Source organism: Gouania willdenowi, chromosome 21 (assembly GCF_900634775.1).
Source record: "Gouania willdenowi chromosome 21, fGouWil2.1, whole genome shotgun sequence".
Classification (NCBI taxonomy): Eukaryota; Metazoa; Chordata; class Actinopteri; order Blenniiformes; family Gobiesocidae; genus Gouania; species Gouania willdenowi.
In genome coordinates, this window is record NC_041064.1 from 26961750 (window position 1) to 26979328 (window position 17579).

Here is a 17579-nt window from a genome sequence, read left to right on the forward strand (position 1 = left end):
CAGATGGAAAAGATATCTTTCCGATAGGATGTCATCAGGTAAATAGAAAGGATTGCATCTATCCATAAGAATTCTGTCTCTAATGTCACCTGTCAGATCCAATCATTTTCCAAGAGAACTGATTGGTCAGCTTGCTGTGCTTTTATAACTCACATCAAGAGAGAAATTGACCTGCTCCCGACCAGGTTAGCCGTACAGCATATCTTACCGTGGTGATTTACCCGGGTAAGAAGTAAACCAGGGTTGTAGTACAGCGCACACAGAATAAATCCCATAAATTAGCACAGTAAGAGGAAATCCAGCTTCACAGTACAGGCTCCTCATATTAACATTGGGTAAACAATACCGTCGAGAACAGGTCACTGAAAGAAAAAAAAAAGCGCAACGAGACAAATCAAAGAATCCTATATTCTAATCATGTTGATGATTTAACCATAAAAACCTAGATCAAAGTACCTTTAGATTACATAAAATGTCATTAGCCTAAATGAAATTATTATGCTTCACTGTTGTGTATTTTCTGTTTGCTTAAGATGAACTTAAAAGTATGAAGCACCGCCCCTCGCATTTATCGTCACTGACAGAAAACAGACGCATTGAAAGTGACACCTCTTCCTAAAAGTGTACAGATGGGATCCAGCACAAAGAACTTTGAACCAATTATCATAATCTCTGACTGCCTTCGTTTCCCCCTCATGATTAAACATGGGAGAGTTAAATCAGATGATTAGCATGCTGTCAGGGAGAAGTCTAACTGCTGTTGTGTTTCACAGTGTGAGAGACAAAGCACTGGCCTGCACACCGACAAGCCACCCTGGCCAGCTACAGTAAACTGGTAAACACTCGTCTGTTTGGCTCAGCGGGGGATGACAAACACCCGCCGAGGAGACAGAAACAAGGGGGCAGCTGAAGAGAAGGAGCCTGGTTTGACTCTGGCTTGGCGTTGCTTACTGCTCACATGTAGAAATCTGGGGCAAAACAAGCACTGAAGCTCTAAAAGGTCCCAGCTCGACTGCCAAAAGCATATATGTCGACAGAAGGGAAGGTGGAGGACGAGGGTAAAGGGCAGTTTGGCTTAAAAAGTGAGACTGGACTCACCTTGAGTTTTTAAGGAAGGAGGAAAGGTGTAAATAGACTCATGGGAGAATTACTGCCACTGAAAAGATTTTCTTAAAAACAAAAGCTTGTGGAAAAGACTTTTTAACTTGTTCACAAAAATGAAGTTACATTCAAAGCCAAGACATAGCTACGTAGCCCTGCGTCCCCATACAACCGTGGCTCAGGTGGTAGTGGGTCGTCTTCTGATTGAGAGGTTGGGGGTTCAATCCCAGTACCTGACTATGTGTCGAAGCGTCCTTAGGCAAGTGACAGAACCCTAAGTTGCTCCCAGTGGTCGACTAGCGCCTTGCATGGCAGTCCTGTCCCACTGGTGTGTGAATGTGAGAGTGAATGGGTGAAAGCGCTTTGAGACTGCTTCAGTGTGGTGATAAAGCGCTATATAAAATCAAGTCCATTTACCATTTACCATAACTGATTCCCACCTCACAACTGTTAAGACGCATTCATATGACTTATAAAGCATTTGGTCAAATTTTTATTTAGTCATGCTGCCAGAAGAAAGTCATTGCAAGGTAATCTTGCAACATTAGTTACTCTTTCTTTTACAGAAAGAGTAACTAATGCCCCAAACCACTTTTTTCTTGCTGAAAACAAATGTATTTGGGTATGAAGTCGAGTTGTTGATTGAGCCCAGTCCGACTCTTGACATTTTAGTCATATTAATTAATTGTTGTAGAAATGAATAGTGATTGCTTTCTATTTAATCATAGTGTAAACAACGTGGGTGTGTGGAAATAATTAAGTCCAAACTCACAGGTTCTGCTCATACTTCTTTTAATCAGAGAGCTCTCAAAAACCACGAACCGCAGCCGTCTCTCACTGTTGTTTTTCTTCCCCTGCTTCCTCTTCTGCCTTTTTCTCGTTAACTCACCCCTAGCACCCCTAGCGGTAACACACTGCACCAACATGCAAATCAGAACATGAACATAAAACAATATTGTCAACCTCACACAAAACAGAATTGTAAACAGTCTCTGAAATACCATTTTCACTCTTGCAATAGTTTGCCATTGGCTGACATTGGTGGTTTGTGACTTTGGTGGCTTCTCACATGACAAAACACCAATGTAGGCCCCTCCCCTCCTATATTAACATAACACCTTTCACCTCTACGATCTGTGGCGAGTAAATTGGACTAAGATTTCTGAGAATAAAGAGGTACAAGAAGTATTGAGTAGGTAGTTAGTTTAGCTTAGATTGTTTTTTGAAGATTTTTTAGTATAGATTGGGCATGTTTTAACTGCTCCAGGAGCTTCGCCCTCAATCAAGGCATTTTCTAAATTTTTGCCCCCAGGTTTTAGTTACTCTTCAAAGTGCCACTCTGCAAATTGAAAACAGCAACTGAAAATTAATGCAATTCTAAAATTAAAACCATATTCATGGCATTCTTCTTCTTCTTCTTCTTCTTCTTCTTCTTCTTCTTCTTCTTCTTCTTCTTCTTCAAAAATATACTATCTAATTTTGCACAACAAATTTATCAAAAAATAAAACTAGAACTGTACACCCCTGGTTTAAGATATTTAGGATATGTAAATAATTTTACAAGATTATTTGCATGTGTAAATTTATTGAGGTCTTTGCACATGAGCTGTCTCCTGTAATTGAAACGACACGCTGGCTTGGGGCAGATGTAGTAGGGATGAAAAGGTATGTTCCCCCACCCCATTATGATTTCACAATACCTCTTAGTATAGCTATAAATTATTGCCCGAACCCGGAGGGCCAGGTCAGGTTTTGGTTGGGTTCAGCCTTAATTTTTTTTTTTTATTTCAGACGGACTCGGGTCAGGTTTGGCCGCTGTGCTGTAAATGAGGATATTGAGGAGGTGAATCAAATTGAGGTTGGCCTCTGGCAAATGAATACATGATTTTTAAAAACGTAAAAATGACTTGTTTCTGAACTGTGTGAACACAGATTTAAATAATGTCGGGCTGTAACAGGTTCAGCCTTAAAAAAAAAAAAAAAAGTAAATCAGCATAATTAGGGTTTGTACGGGTTCCGGCCGTATTCCATCGAGCTCGGGCTGTGTCGGGCCCACGCATATATTATCCACAATAGACCTTGTGTATTAAGAATTTAAGTCTTTTTTATGTGAGTGAGGATTTCTGCTTTTTGGTACACCTCTAACTCGAGTCCTCCGAATCCTTTCGGAACCAGGGAGGGACATGAACAGAATGCTTGAAGCTGATTGGGCGAAGTGCCTGACCACCATGATTTGTTTTAGCCAATCACAGATGCTGCTACAACAACAACAACAAGGCTCCGCTTTGCCGTCTTTACCATCCAAAAATGCACAAACCGCCTCTCACTGTTGCATTTTCTAAAAGAAAATGCTGGATTCTTCTAAAACTGAGTTTATAGCACCTTCCACACGTTCATCCTCTTGTGTCAACATCTTTCTATTTTAGAGCTATGCTAATAGTGGTAGCCCAGCTAGTTCCTCTCCCCGCAACTGTGCATTCGCCAGTTTTGCTTCGGCGCTTCTGCCTTCGTCACACCCAGATATCCCGCCCTAAACCACAACACTGGCTCATGATTGGTTCTAATCAGTTTGGTTCGGTTTTGAAAAGCAAAGGCGAGAACTGCACAAGATGTTTGTGAACACCAGAATCCATCTTGATGGCAAGGTTAACACTGACTATAGTCCTGTGTAATCACTTTTGTTGTAGATTACTTTGCTTCTGTTCTTATATTTTGATTCATATCCTTGTCTGAGTTTAGTCTCTGTCTGTGACTCAGGACTCGTGCATGCATGGATACAGTCAGTCCTGTTTCTGGTTGAATTAACTACTTATTTTAATACTTTATAGAAAAATAGGTAAATATTTAGAAGGACAATATGTAATTAGTCTCATGGAGGATAAAGAACAGAATGACACCTACAAGGTAATAACTATGTTAACAGCTCCTAAAACATGTACTGTATATGTCTAAAAATTCACACTGCCTCAAAAAGAGTCACAAAAAATTTAAGAATGTTAAAATGTTGTTATATTTTAAAGACAGAGCCTGAAAAAAATTTCTATAGTGTTGTGTACAAACAAGTATTCACACCTACAAACCCCACGCCCTCATTTACTGACATTTAGAGGTCAGTGGAGTTGAAGCCTGTCCACTGAAAGACTCACTGACACTCTCATCGAAGCAGATCTGCCTGGCCGTGAGCCCAGTGCACCACAATTGGCTGCTTCGTGTAACTATGCCGACAGGATTGGGCGGCGGTCCAGGAAAACGGTGGGATCTGGAAGCTGTCAGCTGAATCTCCGCTTGACATCATGCAAATGTATGCAAATAAAGAGGTGCAGCCATGACACCTGCACACAGGAGGAAAGTACTATGCTCTTCTTCCCAACAGAGGGCTCCTAGTTCACACACACACACACACACACACACACACACACACACACACACACACACACACACACACACACACACACACACACACACACACACACACACACACACACACTGTGTTTTTCAAAACATTATGACCCCGCACACACATTTAGTTGTGTGTGATGAGAATGAATGAGTAATATTTATGTTGAAAACAATTGAGTTTTTGGTTAACTTAACACATCTTATCTTTGTATCTATCTTTTTTTGTTTTTGTTTTATTATACATTCTACATTTCACACGTACATTTCTACAAATGCCATTATTATAACAGAACTTTGGCTTGTAGGATCCTCCGTTGTCTTCATTGCTTTTCTTTCTTTGCATTGTTGCTGAACATTTTAAACATTTAAAACAAGCTGCTGTCTTTAAATACACATTCCTAAACAGACATTCCTAAGACCAGTGGAAAATGTATTTTAATTTAGCTCTGTTGGACCATGACACTCATGGCACGTAACCAGAGCTTCAAAACACCAAAAGAACATGCATGGTGTGGTGTTTTGTGTGGGTGCCCACAGAAAGGATCAACATAAGCTCCCTAACTATATCTACTTAAGAATTGTTTACGGTCAGATATAGATTTATTTCTTATTGTGTATATTTAAGTAAAGTCTATCTGTTTTTTTCAATCAGTGTGACATAGAAGATCTGTCTGTGGGTGTTTGTGTCTGTTGTCAGAGACAAAATTAAAAAGAAAAACTCTGCTGACCTCTGTTCACCTCCTACCTTATGGTGAAATGTTTTCCAGGCTTCAAACAGCACAACTTTCATCTTTCCTTTTATCCTGCAGTAAAAGGACACTGCAGAATAAAACATTGTAACTGTGTAATAAAAATGCACAACGCCTCTCCTCTCCCCATTTTCCTGAAGGGTTCTGACTCCTGAGCTGACCCTGCCGGCTGCTTTTGGCATTCTAGCAGGCTGTAGGAGACACACACCCACTGCATCCACGCACACACACATACCCAGATCGCACGCACGTACAAATACACACACGCACACACTGAGTTTCTGCTGACCAACAAAAACCTTCAAAATTGCAGCCCAAGGACAGAATATTTCCAAATGTTTATATGCACGTGCGTATGTGTACATGAATGTGTTTTAGTAAAGGTATGTGTGCCAATTATGTATATTTTTGTTTGCAGTCAAGAGGTGTTGCTCCACCCACTCAACACTCTTGCCAGTTTCCCAGTTCGGGTATAATGGTTAAAAAATGATAGATGGGTTTGTGTGCTTGTTTCAATCTGCTAAAATGATTTATTAAAGAACCATTTCCAGCAATGACAGCTTAGAAAATCATCTAATTGCATCTTACTGTACAAATATAGTGTAGGCCTCTTAGATCAATAAATCTGCTCAAAAAAAAAAAGACGAGTAGGTTGAAAATGCCACTCAAAAGTTTGTTTTGATCTCCACTGTAAACATTCTTAATGACATTGGAAGTTTTGCTCATTTTGGGATGTGGAGTGTTTTTACTTCATTCTTACTGTGATTTAATGTGTTTGGTCCCTAAAACTCTGCCAATGTAAATTCCCAACACTTTTCTGGTGTTTTTACGGACTGAAAGTTGTGGCAAAACAATGGCGGATGTTTACATGCAAATATCCAAACCAGACAAGGAAATACCAGAAATATCCAATAAAATCTGAACTGAAAAAATTTATAAAAACTAAAGTTGTAAGACAGAGGGACATGTAACATCATCCATTATGTGTGATTAAAAAGTAATACAGTGTTTATATTGACATAATCAGAGGTTTGCAGGTATGGAGGAACTCTGCCATAGTTACTGTAAACATAAATAAACAAACAAACAAACAAATAAATGAATGCATAATTAATTCACTCTAAACCTGAGCAGATTTGCCATAAAAAATAAAATAACTTAAAGGTGTAATATGTAGAAGTTTAGGTATTTAAGGCATTTTAAATATGCCTTAAATACCTAAAATAAAAAAAGACTACATAGTTATATATACAAACAGAGTAAAGGTGCGCTACCCGTGAGGTTTACAACTAACAAACAACTACTTAAACATCTTCACTCATGAACGCATCACACATGTAAAGCTGACGATATACATCGGCCCGCATGGGCCCGCCGAAAACATTTGCGGATATGGCGTAAATGTCGGTTTTACTCAGTAATATGCCACCTAGTGGTGGCAGAAATTGCTTGAAAATCTCACATATTGCACCTTTAATACCTAAGTTTATGTTATTTATTTATGTATTATTGTATGTATGCACACAGAATGAAAGGTTATGCAGATGAGGGTGCTGTCAACACTGGCTGACCATATAACGGTGAACTGTTCTTTCGATAACCACGAACATTATTGCAATGTCACATACAATCAAAGTAGGTAGTTTTCTAGTGATTCTTCCGGCAATGTATGAGCAGGTGGGTGTCTGACTGTGTGGCAGACAACCACGGTCAAGCGATGTTCCACCTCCTCCAAATACATCCGTATCTGAGGGTCAACGTTTGTGTCGGTGTACATCATCAAATGTAACACGCTATCAGTCAGGTTTTTCATTGCAAAAAGTACATAGTCCTGACTGACAGTATTACCTTCCGCCACATCATCTAAGCACATCACCTCTGTAACAATTTCCTGACTTGAGTGGGATTGCCTGTGTTGGCTCCTACCTGCCATTGCTGCTGATCAACCAAAGGGCAAAAAGTTCCACCTGTGTGGACAGCCTCCTAATCTGCATGACATTTCATTGTGCGTACTGAAGTACGTGCATAAATAAAAGAAGTAAACAAATAAATGAATAAATAAATGAATAAATTAAGCAATAAATAATTACCATATTATACAGTATATAGGTATTAAGTTATTTTTTTATAGCATACAGTATATATTCAGATATTGAGTGATTTATTAATTGATTTGTTTTTATTTAAGGCAGAGTTAATATGCAGGAACCATAAGAGTCTACAGTGGGTTACTTTACTGCCATGAGATCACATAACAGGCTCGCTGATGGAAGAGCATAAAAGGAGCATCCTCCTTTGCATTTTTCTCCTCTTCACTCCTTCCTCAGTAATTGATGACTTCACACACAGTCAGTGTTTGCCTTCTTCAGGAGACTCAACACTCGAATGGAGAAGATATTTATGAGTTTGCCTAACACTTAAATTAAAAGAAAACCCTCTTATCCTTAAAAAGTGAGTCAAGAAAGCAAACACATTTATAATAGAGTGCATGCATGATTATTTTCTGCTTTATTAACTTGTATTTTTAATTGTAAAAAATACAGAAATGAAACAGGTGAAAATAATAAAATGTTTGGAAAGTGACAAAGGAATTAGAGTGGATAATTTATAGAAGCCCCACCCACCCCCACCCCGCTCAGTACTAATCTGGGCCATGCTCACTCATGCAGTAGTAACAGTGAAAAACTAACCCGTCTCTGGGAACACAATGCCTGTGGCCCCCCGCCCTGTAGACTCCCCACATAGACGTTGCTGTCTGACAAGCCCGCCTGCCAAACAACTCAATTAAGCAGAAAAGGAGGCAAAAAAGAGAAGCCTAAACAGAGGAGCCAGAGAAAGGAAGAGAAGAAAGAGGACAGGAAAACATAGGAGGGAGCGGGCTGGTGGCTGTCAGGCCTCGTCCACACAAAGCCGATGTTTGGCGAGCAGCAACAGAGACGCACAACAAGAAGAAAAGAAAAGCTATCTGTGATGTGTTAACTGGAATTCTTGCTTCCAAGGCCACCAAGGGTTCAGAGGGCAAACTGAGGGCCAGAGGTTCATTACCACAATGACACACACACACACACACACACACACACACACACACACACACACACACACACACACACACACACACACACACACACACACACACACACACACATGCACACACACACACACACACGCATGCACATTGTGCATGGTAATACTTCATCTGGGAAGTCTTAAACACTATCTACCAGGTGTGTAATTATATGTAGTTTCTACAATAAACAAGTTACAGTGCGTTGATCTCCTGGTTGGAAATAACTGTACTATTGCTTTCATATTGTGCCAACTTTGTAAACTGAATACTTCATGCCAAAAATAACAGCTTAAGCATATCTTCTTTTAATAGTTCTATATAATAGTAAACAAGTCTGCGTAAAGAGGCCTCTGTAAAGGGTTTGATTCACAAGTGTCATCCTCAAGCACTGAGGACCTAAGCAGGATCATTGGGGTGATTTGAAGAGGAAATATTACAAGGAAAGCTTTAGTTGGTACAAAATACACTGTAATATTTTGTATTACATAACATAAGTGATGAGGTAATGCTCATTTCCTTCGTATATCAAAATGTGAGTAAAACAGTAAAACATTGGTTGATAAGAGTTTCTCAATTCTCTCATTTGAGAGTTAATTGAGCCTATGTGGCCTATGGAATAAAATTTTACACCTCTTGTCCAAATGATTCATGGTATGCTTCAAAATGACAAATGTTTCTCAGAGAACAGTTGGTCAAATTATAGTGCATGTCAGTGCAGTGATTTTCATACGATTGAAAGGAAAGCTTGATTCATCAGACCAGAACCTCCCTTCTGACACCAGCATTTTCTGTAATCTAACCATTCATTGCAAAAGTGCAAAAGCATTTTTCAAAGTGAAAGCAGTTCATTACATATTACTGTTTTTCACAATTGCTCGAGCACATTCCTTGAAAGCTCCATCAATTTTCTAAAACCTTAAACACAAATCCAAGAATTCAAACGACATTCTCAAAATCAGAGACTTTTCTGTCACAATCAAGCTATCACTGGCTTAACTGATTACACAACACAATTAGCACTGATATGTGAACACAGGATCTCTTCTGGTCCTGGTCACACTGCCATAAAGACAGGCATACGCTGTGTGATTTTTGACTTGTGCGTCTATTTTTGGGATCGTGTGAGTCTCTGCTAGATCGTGTGTCATGCATTGTGCAAGCGATTAACATCTCACATCCAACTACCGATCAGCAGTCATATGGTTGTAAGGAAATCAAACATATCTCACAGTTGAAGCAGTGCCACAGACCGGCTTACCCTAAACCCTCACACTGCGCATGCGTGAACACCAAATGACCGCTGTAAAATTGGCAGACTGTACTGCCCACATCTGTCCAGCCAGCTCATGGTCCATCACATCGCTGTCTTTTCTTTTTTAAAGTTCTTTTTGCTGAGATTTGCGAGTGTCTCTCCACTTCCGGGTTCTTCTTCTTCGTCTGTTTAAATGGCAACGCATCAGAGTTCTTCTTCTTCTTTTAATTTGTACGTTGCATATCCATAAACAAGACTCCGACGTGTCGTGAATGAACGTACAGTGTGAGCAGTCAGATTGCGTCAGAGTGTCGGAACATGCATTGTGTTCTGCGCACATTTGAGCTCTGCACACGAGTCACACAGTTTGAGCTGAAGTTGAGTACAACGATTGGAAAAAATTGCAGTGTATCTCAGCCTTAAGCAGGCCAGATACCATCGTACACTGCCAGAATGGCACGGTGACCGCGCATGCGCACACACACAAATCGACTCGCATTTTGCAATGATAGCGGTGTCCGAAGTGCTTGTTCGCCGATGAAGAGGTCAGAGTGGGCATTACCTGATATTACCTGATATATATATATATATATATGAACGGCACCACAGAGAATTCTCAAAAAATGAGGAAGCTATTTTGGAAAGAGAGTCTATGTTATGTTTTAATTTAGCCACACCCCCACAAGTGAGGCCTCATTGGAAAGGCCGGGATGTCCTCTTGACAGTACAATGGGATTGAAGTTGATAGTATAAATACTGCTTGACTTAGAGAGTGCCGACTGATGTCCCCCACAGAGGACAAAAATGCATTGCTGGATCTCAGCAATGCATTTTGGAACTAGTGATAAAAAGTGACTGAGAGAATGGATCTTTTCTGCTCAAGTCAACATTTTTGGAATAATACATGAAACATTCCTTATTAACAAGTTTTTTCTTTTTTTCTTCTTATCAGTTGTTTCTTCTTGTTTTCCCCACAGCCTCAACTTTCTCACATATTGCCTCACATATTCTTTTTCTTCTGTTTATATTCAGATGTGTTTGTTGTAATTCAGCAAACAAGGTAATTCGCCTTTTCCATGAACACCGGCCACTCTGATCTTTAGAATTATCCAAGTTGAACAACACAACTCAAAACACTCCAGTAATTTTGCACTAGTTACCAGTGCATGGTATTTCAGTGAATCAAATGCAGCAGGTGAACCCACACCATGTGAAATCTATTTGCATGCTCACCAAATCTAGTGCTACTAAAATTGAGATCAGAATCAGAAATAAAATAATAATTCCCGTGGGGCAATTAGCACAGTTTCATCCTCTCCAAGAACATGAAAAGACACCAAAAACAAACACAGTCACAACATAAACGGAGGACTAACAAAGGCGTTGAAATACAATCCCTTTGTTTCATTTCCATCCAGTCAGATGACATGTGACTTGGGTAGGTCTGGTTCAGAAAACAAAGTTCCAGGTGGCGTAAGGGAAGAGGAGGGGGAGGAGGAGGAGGGGGTGGGGTGTGGGGGGGGGGTAGGAGGGGGATGGAGCATCATGTCTACACAAACATCTCGGTGAGTAAGAGACAGCATTGGGCGGCTGGCTGTGGGAGCCAATGATGATAAGCAATTTGTTTTCCATTCAAGCTAGCATCATTTTGGTAGCCTGGTCCTCAGTAGTAGCAGCAGTATTCCTATAAGGTGGCCTTAACTTGCAGCCAACGTTGGTTTCAAATTCTGTGTATAGTATATCATGCCTGTTATTTTGTATTTTTTTTTTTTAATTAAAGTAACTGTAACAATTAAGTCCTTTATTTCATCCACTATTAGTTGCTTATCAGTGATTGTTTTGATGTAAACTCAGTTCATAACAGAAAAACAAAAATGTCCTCCTTTGTCTTTGATATAATTACTTATTTGATCTATTAACAAATCCACACAAGCACAATCAAAAACAGTTTTCTTCTCCCATCAGTGCCAACACATTTAACCCATATCAAGCTCAGGTAAACACAAAATAAAGTTTAGGATGTATAGTGGTAGAAATGAATCCTGACTCCTACTGTAACTGATATTCCGAATATTTTCACTAGGGGTAACACTGTTTTAGTGATAGTAACAGAATCAGCTCCAAACTTTACAGTAGATGACAGCAGAACTGGATTTCCACAAATATTTAGAAATGTTTGTCAATGATAAAGCATTTTGTAGATGCTGATCCAGTGCAGTCCTAGATTCTTGTGATTATGGGTTTGTATCTTTGTAGAATCCATAAGGTGGGAATCCACTATGAAACGGAGGTATTAATGCTCATGTGCACTAATTTGCTTAATTACGTACAAACGATTCATAATATATTAAATAATTTTGAACTTTTTCAAACCAAGGGAATATAAAGGGATTGTCTCTATTAATGGGTTGTTAATAATGCCATGATTTTACAGGTCTGGCGAGATCACATTGAGGTGTAATGACTTCTGGACTATAATCAGTGTCATGAAGGGGGCATTAAAGGGCAGTGTCCCTCCAGCTGACCTATTGTGCCGCCCTAACACACACTGTTCCCGGCCACTACAGGGGAGCTTTTTTATTAATCAAAGATATTTGATTGGCTATCAACTGAATGTGTCCATTCACTGACAGCGGAAGGGAGTCTGCTAGATTGATATAATATACTGTGGTGTAATTGTTTAACGTTTGTGCTGTTGAACGTACCCTAAAGCTGTTGTAATGTGTATATGTCTATGGCGTGCTCTGTTGATGTCACTCTCATTGCTGCATTGCAACAAAGCTAGAGCTCTAAATTCAGATGGAGAGCAGGAAACTTGAGAATCTGCCGTCTGAAATCATTAAAATGCCCATATTTTGTGTAGTTTACAGCTGCTCCAATTATTCTAACCGAGAAAAGGAAAAGTGATTTTATAGAGTATCGAAGATTGTCTTTCACAAGGGTGAGAAATGTAAAAAGCTCACAGAACAACGCCGTAAAAAGTGGTTTTTAAACCTACTTCTGTGGTCAGGAGGAGCAGAGTCTGCTGATGTTGTCGCGACCACTTCATAAGGTATGTTAGCGAACTAACTTTGTGGCTGTGTTTATGTAGCATTAGGAATCAGTGTACCCTACGTTCTTTGGTTATTCTGTTTTAAAACCAAATCAAACTAACAAATAAACAGTTTGGTTATTTTGTTTTTCTGATTTAAAACCAAAACAGAAATACAGAAAAAACAAAAACCAGATAAACAGCGTTTTTTTTTTTTTTTTTTTTAACTTTTTTGTGCTTTATTTATGGAGAAATTAGAGCGAGAACTGAAGTCTGCTGCACCTGGTTTCCCTCCCCAGTTCCTGGACCAGGTCTCCTCACACGATAGGACTGTTTAGGATTTATTTCAGCAGTTTTCTGGTCCTGTTCATGTTTTCATTCAGTCTGTGGATATTTTAGCTTGTAAAAATCTGCTCATGCTGTAGTTTTGTTTTGCTGTGTTACGATCCATATAGTATCAAATAAACTGGTGACTGGCTATTAACTGTGAGGCTGGTGTGAGGAACAATAGGTGTTAGAACTTCTACCATTTGACACTTTTGCAAAAAAAATTACAGCTTTTTTTAGGGTAGTAAAACAAATATTTTGCATGTTATAAATTCCGTTAACAACAGCCGTCAACTTACGCGGAAGTTGATCATAAGAAATGTGACGCACCAGTAGATTTATTACACAGATGTATTACACCACAATGTGCATTATTTGGTGTTGATTTATTTATGTATTAATAACGTTTCAATTCACCAGTAATGTGACTTATGCGTTGCTTTTTTTTATGTCTGGATAAAAATTCACCAGATTATCTGGATACTTTTTGGACCATAACACTGTTCGGTAAAGTTGGCAGATATTCACAGATTCAGACTTCCAGCATCAATAACTCTTTGAGTCATCAGTGTGAGGGGGACAACATGATACAAGATCATTTTTTATCAAACGTAGCAGTTTGTGAAGACGCTTTTTGTGCCCCCCGCAGTTTTCTCAATGCCCCCCCCCCCAGTTAATGCTGCCTGGCGCCGACTCTGACTATAATGAGTTTGACACCCATGTCCTAAAGTAAACAATCCCTTTTCTTGGGATTGTAATGTAATATGTATTCTGGAACATGATAAAATACAGGGTAAGTTAATTTTGCCGATAAAACTGCTACTTTTTGCTTTTTTCACAGATTTCTAAGCTTCACATTTTTTAATAATCTTGAAAGCCTGAATAATCCCTTAGTAATTCCTGTGACCACACACCATCCCAACTTGTCTTTTCCACCATCGATTTAGGTAATGGGGTGAATGTTGATGGCAGCCTGTAAAGTTGTAATGAGGGCCATGATGTGAATGGGACAGAGGGCTGGATTGGGTGGTAGAGAACACGAGGCTTAATGAGCGGTATTGCTGTTGTGTCGGCCTGATCTGAGAAAGAAGGGGTGACAGAGGGGAATCAGGAATCTCAGGGTGGGACAGCACAGGAGGGCCTGATGTTATTTAGGGAGGGGAAGAATAAAAGCTGGGTTCGAAAGTAAATGGGGGTCCTGACCATTCCCGGTGCTGCTCTCATTGTGGAGATGAAATTTATGGCTCAAGACTTCCTAAGCCAAGGACTCCCCACGTTGATTGTTTGAGTGCCATTAAGATGAGCCACAAAAGCCAGAGGCAAACAGCACTCTGAGATGAGAGGTGACAGTGGTGGACAATGAGTTCTGTCCACATTAGAGACATGTCCAATGTAAGGAGTAAGAATGCACTCAACAACCGGCATCTGATGGGCTAATGCAATCAGGGCTTTTATTGTCGATCACCGATCAGTGAAGTGTTACCAGCATAGTAATTCTTGATCACCATTCATGCGATTGAATAAAACGTATGCTCTTTAAATTTAAAATTTTCTATTCTCTCTGGACAGCATTGCTCACCAAATGTTATTATGAAATCGCAATTGTTCTTTATTAACAGACAAGTGACTCTATGCTCAAATTGTTTAAACAGTCTGTGACTGGTTAGAGACAGAAGTGTCTCATTCAACTATTTAGTTATTGGCTGTTGCGCCGACTACTAGTATCGGGAAGGGTCCCGATATGGCACTAAAGGCTGGCATTGGGGTGGTTAACTACTAGCTATTAACACGCTAATGCCATTGGCAGCATCAAACTCTTCTTCAAACTACTTTTGATACCTAGTCCGCTGAACTGAAGAAGAAGCCAGGTGCACTCGTAGAGAAGGCCTGATCAGCAGTGGGCACCCGAGGTGTGCATGTCGGCTGCAGCTCGGTAAAATGAAACTCTGACAGAACTCAGAATTCTGTCCAGGCTGCTCAGACTAACTATTTAACACTGTGTATAACATAAAGCCACAGTCTGAAACACTACAAGAGTAAATAACAAGTGAAACGTTGATGACAGATGACGATGACTAATGCGCGCTGGACATTTCTGAATTCAGGAATGTAAGAAGTTAATTAAATCAGGGTTTCCACACAAACAAACATTAATCTGGTGTTAATATGAGGGGGGAAAAGAAGATATTTTAAATGTGGCTCAGACAAACTATGCAATAATCTGATCAAATCAACCCGTTACATTGCTTATCAACAAAGCCGTTTCTACGGTGGCTGGGAAGTGTCAGGTGAATGCATTTACAGAAACGAACACAAATGCAAACAGGTCACAACACGAATGCAAACCGGCCACAACGGAAGTGTTTCCGACGGACCGGTATTACAGTCGGACAGGTATTATGATATGATAGCCTGACATGAAAAATATAAGAGTATCCTAATCAACTTTCACTTACTTTCATACGCGTTTCGATGTCTTCTTCTTGTTCTTAACTGTTCTGGTGGGTTAAAAACATCTGCCAGAAACGTGTCCGTCTGTAATACCGGTTCATCGCAAACACTTCCGTTGCGGAAACCCGGTGGCCGGGAAGTGTCAGGTGAATGCATTTAAAGAAATGAACACAAATGCAAAAAGGTCACAACACGAATGCAAAATGGCCACAACCGAGCCAAAAATTCCCAGCCACCGTACGTTTCAGATTAAAAGTACACTTTATCATTTTCACGGATTTCAATGACATTTACAAGCGTTAGGAAAACTGCAGTTCTGTGATTTCTGGACAGCCCCAAAAAATGACACAATGGAACAGTCCGCTTCCCTGACTTCAGAGTGCCTTCATTGACAGACTTGCACGCTTTTGGTTGATTTATGCATGGTGGGCATGTCAGAAGCCTGGACCAGAAAATATGCATAACTGCAGGCGCTTAAAAAAAAGCGCTTAAGTCCAGACCGGAGAATACGGCCCTTAGAGAGGCGGAATGAAGAGTCCAACCTGTTCTGAATGGAAACATATTCTGACACTCCATTATCAGGATTTTTGGACAGGAAAACAGCTAATGTTGCTGTACGGTATATATTAACCAGGGTTCCCACACTTTTTTCACAATGATTTTTCAAAACTTTTCCAAAATATTTGACCAAATTTCCATGACTTCGTTCTGAACCGCTAAGATCTATTCAAGACCATTAGAGAGCAAAAATGAGTGGGCCTTTCCAGTATACTAGTGTAATAGAGGTCTGACTTGTGCCACGTAACAAAAATGTGGCACAGGGAATGAAAGTTGTGTCCATCACTTATCATATAGCATTGTGCAATGTTGCAATTGTCTTTGACACCCATTTTGCAATTTTTGCATTTATGCATCAGCATTTTAATGTAACACTACACAACAACTGTGAACAAAAGTGATTACAATTTTAATTGGCAGACACTTTTATCCAAAACACAATGTGTTAGGGTTAAGGACTTGCTTAACGTCCAATAGTAATAGCGAAGGTTGGATTGGAACAGGTGTCCCTTTGATTACAAGCCCGCTTCCCTACCCTTCCTCCCTTCCTTACCTAATCCCATTTTTTTTTTTAAAGCAATAACATTGAACAGGTAAAAATGTTTTTCATTGTAGTCAGACAATCAAAAAATTCAAGAAGTAAATTATCATAAAGTTTAACTTAGGTAGGCCACTATTCACAGTGTAAGCTTCCTTTAAAGGAATGAATGAAATAAAATACATTTCTTTGGATTTCTGTTAAAAGAACAGTGCAAAAAAGGTCCTAAAGGGATTGTGGATTACCACATCACAGAAGATTATGCCACAAATGTCCTTTAGAAAGACTTTTTTAGCTCCTAATCACAATATGTATGCAGAAAGACTTCCTAAAACATTGAATATGTTTGTATTTCATTTTATTTATGGGACACGGGAGAATTACGTAGAAATTTCGTCTCAATAGGTTCATTAGCATCAATGCTAATCATCCAGCGACACATATTCTACGGCATATTAACCATTAAAATGAAAGATGTGATTCTAAAGCATCATATGTGAAACCTTTCACAGTCAATCAGAAAATCACTCTAATTGCATGAAAACCTGTGCAGCCGCTTAATGAGAGCACTAACGCTCCCAATGTGAAGCGTCACAAGGTGAAATGATGACCAGTTGAACGACTAAATTAATAGCTAAACCTGTCTAGGTACATTTTTATATTTCAATGTTGTTATAATAATCTGAAACCACTTATTAATCACATTTCAGATGAAGCTCTGCATTCATTTTCAGTGACAGGATAACATGATCACTAGTCCAACCCCAACAAGTAGCGCTGTGTATTCCTACATTTCACAAACTTTATACACCTTCAATCACACATTTTCTGGTGGAAAAACAGCAAGTATATATGTGATATTGTACCAAAACACGCAATAACATATTTAGGGCCTAAATTACCTATTTGCAGCATCGTTGCATTGAATGCACATTTTTCAGGCATTTTTAAAAGTTTGATATACCATTCTGACCACTGATGCTCCCAGGCTCGTCTTGGCAGCGTGCACACTAACTTACTTAGTGAATTTGCATAAATTTGTGAGATCTCGTGATTCCTGCTCGATGATGCTGCCAGTATGCAACACTTTCACTTTGAGATGATGC